This window comes from Mastomys coucha, unplaced genomic scaffold, assembly GCF_008632895.1.
Source record: "Mastomys coucha isolate ucsf_1 unplaced genomic scaffold, UCSF_Mcou_1 pScaffold18, whole genome shotgun sequence".
Lineage (NCBI taxonomy): Eukaryota > Metazoa > Chordata > Mammalia > Rodentia > Muridae > Mastomys > Mastomys coucha.
This window is the reverse complement of record NW_022196900.1, coordinates 18,212,078-18,216,124: the sequence shown is the minus strand read 5'-3', so window position 1 is coordinate 18,216,124 and position 4,047 is coordinate 18,212,078. Positions and strand designations below refer to the sequence as shown.

General features: G+C 42.6%; 1 long non-coding RNA gene across 2 annotated transcripts in view; it reads right to left on the bottom strand.

The window, feature by feature from the left end:
- LOC116095331 overlaps positions 1 to 1,846 on the bottom strand; it is a 6,721-nt gene extending 4,875 nt beyond the window's left edge. For both annotated transcript variants that reach the window (XR_004120554.1, XR_004120553.1), the window contains exon 1: positions 1,745 to 1,846. This is a non-coding gene — a long non-coding RNA (uncharacterized LOC116095331). The remainder of the gene's footprint in view (positions 1 to 1,744) is intronic.
- Positions 1,847 to 4,047: the final 2,201 nt, after the last annotated feature.

Here is a 4,047-nt window from a genome sequence, read left to right as displayed (position 1 = left end):
TTTATGTCTTTCTTAAGGTCCTGTATCATCAACATGATAAGTGATTTTATATCTGAATCTTGTGTTTCCGGTGTGATGGTGTGTCCAGGACTTTCTATGGTAGGAAAATTGGGTTCTGATGATGGCAAGTGACCTTGGTTTGTGTTGTTTATTTTCTTATGCTTGCCCCCGCCATCTGGTTAACTCTAGTGCTACCTGCCCTTGCTAAATCGGTCTGGAGCCTGTCCTTCCTGTGATCCTGGTTGTGTCAGAACTCTTCAGAGTCAAGCTGTCTCTGTGATCCTGTGGATAATTCTTGTAATGGCAGTCTATTGACAATAAGAGACCCGTGGGGTCAGTAATACAAACGTCTATGCTCAACTTAGGATCATCCTCTTGTTAAAGCCCATTTGTTGTTTTCTTCCAGTTCAGAGGGCTGAAAGGACCTATTTGTTTGTTGTTAGCATCCTCTCACCCACCCACAACATGACGTCTGCCTTCAGAACAGCCCACGATTATGAGTGTACAGATGGAGCCAGAACATTTATTCCACCACTGCCAAGTCTGACCTACAACGAGAGACAAACAATGAACTCTCAGAGATAGCAGGGTGACACCATGAACTCATGCAGGGAACTTTGCCAAGGACAATGGCTACCCCTCAGCCATCAAAGAGAAACCAACCTGATGTCACCCAGGGATTCTACACATTGATCAAGCCATGAGACCATGGTACCATTCACTTACTAAAAGGCTAATCATCTTGTTCAGCATCATCTAATTAGCTCTTCTATGTTTCTATGAGTGTGTGCTGGTTAGTTTTTTTGTCCATTTATGTTGGGATGGCCCACAAATATGGTACTGACTGGTTATGAAAAAGTGTGTCCTTGAGTTCTCTTTTTTTTTTTTTTGATTTTTGGAGACAGGGTTTCTCTGTGTTGCCCTGGCTGTCCTGGAACTCACTCTGTAGACCAGGCTGGCCTTGAACTCAGAAATCTGCCTGCCTCTGCCTCCCAAGTGCTGGGATTAAAGTCATGCGCCACCACTGCCTGGCTTAAATTCTTAATTGCTGACACCAGACTACCAGGATATATAAATGTTTGTTACCGCTTCCTCACCTGCCCAAAAAGAAAGACAAGCTGCCCTGGGGAAGGTCACATAGCCAACTTGATGAATAAGGAGTGTGCCTTTTGCATAATAAAGAGCTAGCCAATAAGGCTGGGGTGGAAAGAATGAAAGACAGACAGAATATAATATATAAACCACATGAGACAAACATTAATGTTTATAACTTCATTCTTTTATATATGTCCATATGTGTAAGCACTTGGTACACATTTAATACATATTTGTTAAATAAAAGAAAAATAACTCCTCTAGATCAAGGCCCTGGGAAGTTATTTTCTTAGATGAATCTTTAATGAGACCAAAGTCTTTACAATTGATAGTTGTTTGGTTTCAAACCCCAGGACAGGGACTGAGGTGCATATTTTACATACCAAAGCAGACCTGGTCCCCAGGTTCTCCCAGGATCCCTCAGTCCCTACCTGGTAGACCCTGTGCCCAACCCTGAACTTTCCAGCCCAAAGGCTGGGCTGCCCTTCCCCCCAGAGGCTCTTCCCTGTATAATCCAGACATTTCGGTCTCCCTTCTCTCTCCTGCTCTCTCTCTCCCTGCACATCATGCTCTTTCTTTCTCTCTTCCCCCTCTCCTCTCTTCCCATGGCAACTTCCCTGGCCTCTCTCCTTGGGACCAGTGAACTCACCAGCCTGAGAGCAGCTTCCCAATAAGCCTTCGCTTAATATAATTTAATCTGGCTTGAACTGGCTCATTTCGCTAGCAGAGAAATAACTTATCAATAGTTGCCGTGGCAACATTCCTCTTGTACAACAGCTGCTTTATGCCTAGACAGAACTGTTTGTACGTAAAAGATCTAGAATGTCAATGTCATACACACACACACAGAGAGAGAGAGAGAGAGAGAGAAAGAGAGAGAGAGAGAGAGAGAGGGAGAGAGAGAGAGAGAGAGAGAGCAGGTAAGAAAGTCTGCAAACTCTTCTTTCCCTTTCATGCTGGAGAAAATTATAAAAATAAATTCATCTGTGCAAAATGGCCTTATCTTATCTGACACTCACATTTTGACTTCGGTGTTCATCGTTTACACACTAGACCTTGGGGGTGTGTTTGTAACTATACGCTGAATTTGATATCTTTCAAGGGTCTGTAGGATAAGATCATATCCTTGGAGGTAGAGGAGGGTTTCCAGAAATAATCTCACTCACATCACCTTTAGAACGGAAAATACAGAGTAAAAGAGAAGTTAATATTAACTCTGTGTTAAAGAAAAGAGAATATTAGGTACCCTGGTTTGAACTGAGACCACCAGGATATGTAAGATCCATAAAGATCTAAGGTCTAATGAGAGATAAATGTGCATATAATTGATATTTAAGCACATTGCTGTAAGCACTGACAAAGATGGAGATGAGAGGGGAAATAGAGGTTTGCCAGGAGGGATTGATAGCTAGGATATGTCTTTAAAGATGAATAGCTTTAAGCTAGAAGCAAGTGAGAGAGAGAGAGAGAGAGAGAGAGAGAGAGAGAGAGAGAGAGAGAGTGTATGTATTTGTGTGTCCATGAGCCAGTATGTCAAAGAATGAGATGGGAAACAGCAATGAGAATGATTTTTAGAAAGAGAAACAAATCAAAGACAAAAACAAACAAACAAGACCCAGCAGGGCAAGGTCTGTATACTTACAGTATTGGCTTCAGTGTTGGACGAGGAGGAGGACCACAGTGCTGTTCAATTCCAGTTACATACGATTCTATGTACATACAGTGTGGTGTGGCATCACTGCCTCCGTTTGGGCAGTGCACTGGTCCTGCAGAAAGTGGCTAAAGATGAAGCAGAAGAGGAAACAAGGGGATCTTGCATGCAGACGCCTAGGTGAAGGGCAGATAATGTTGGCAAATGCAAAATATGCCTTCTTCACCCCCTCAAATCATGCATAGGTCATTGTGATTGCAAACCAGTGTCTCTTAGTTTATAATTTTCACTTAAAATGTGAAAGCATATAGAGACCAAACAGAAGCAGCGTTCATGACTGACTTCAGTGATTTTTAACTAGAATCATAATTTACATTCTATCACATTTCATACTTAGCATTTTTCCCTCTAGAAAACCGAAAGACTGTCTTGTGGTGTGGGAGGGGGGATCATCTGAAAGTTAGACTGGGTGGTAGCTCCCACCCAGTCTCCTGTCATAGCTCCATATCATATTGGCTATGTACTAGAATATAGGAAATGATAGGTTTTAGTGAGTCCAAGACTGGAAGGCTGCTGCCTCTGTGTAGACCAAACAATGAGAAAATCCTCCACTAGGGCAGGAGGAACAGGCACAGAATGGACAGGATGTGGAAAATATGCCAGAACTCAGAATGCATGGGTAAGAGAAAGGCATTCAGCCTGGTTCTCACGGCTCAGATGACTCAGGGCAAAGTGATAGCATCAACTGAACATTGAGATCAGGGGGAGCTGCCAGGTGCCACTGGGAGAGTCTAACTTCAACACTGGAAAGCATATTAGCAATTGAGGAATGAATGAATAAATGGGTAAATTAATGAATGGATGGATAGATGAATGAATAAATGGAAATAAATGTATCATCATCTCCCTCTGGACTGGAATCACTTTGTGCCCTGTGTATGCCCTGCTATATACGAGTGAGCAGAGGCCAGGAAGTGCAGATTAGCAGGAGCCAAATGAAGTGAGCCATCTTATTCCTTCCACTGTGTGGATCCCAGACACTGACCTCAGGCTTGGTGGCTTTACCTGTTAAGTCACCTTTTTGTTTGTCCTTTATTTTTATTTTACGCATATGGGGTGTTTTACCTGCATATATGTCTATTCACTGTGTCCATTGACGTGCACACAGAGTCCAAAAAAGGATGTGAGATATCTAGGACTAGACTTACAGACTGTTGTAAGCCATCATGGGCGGGCATGAATCAAACCCCTGGAAGAGCAGCCAGTGCTCTTTTATTTATATATGTATCATATATATACAT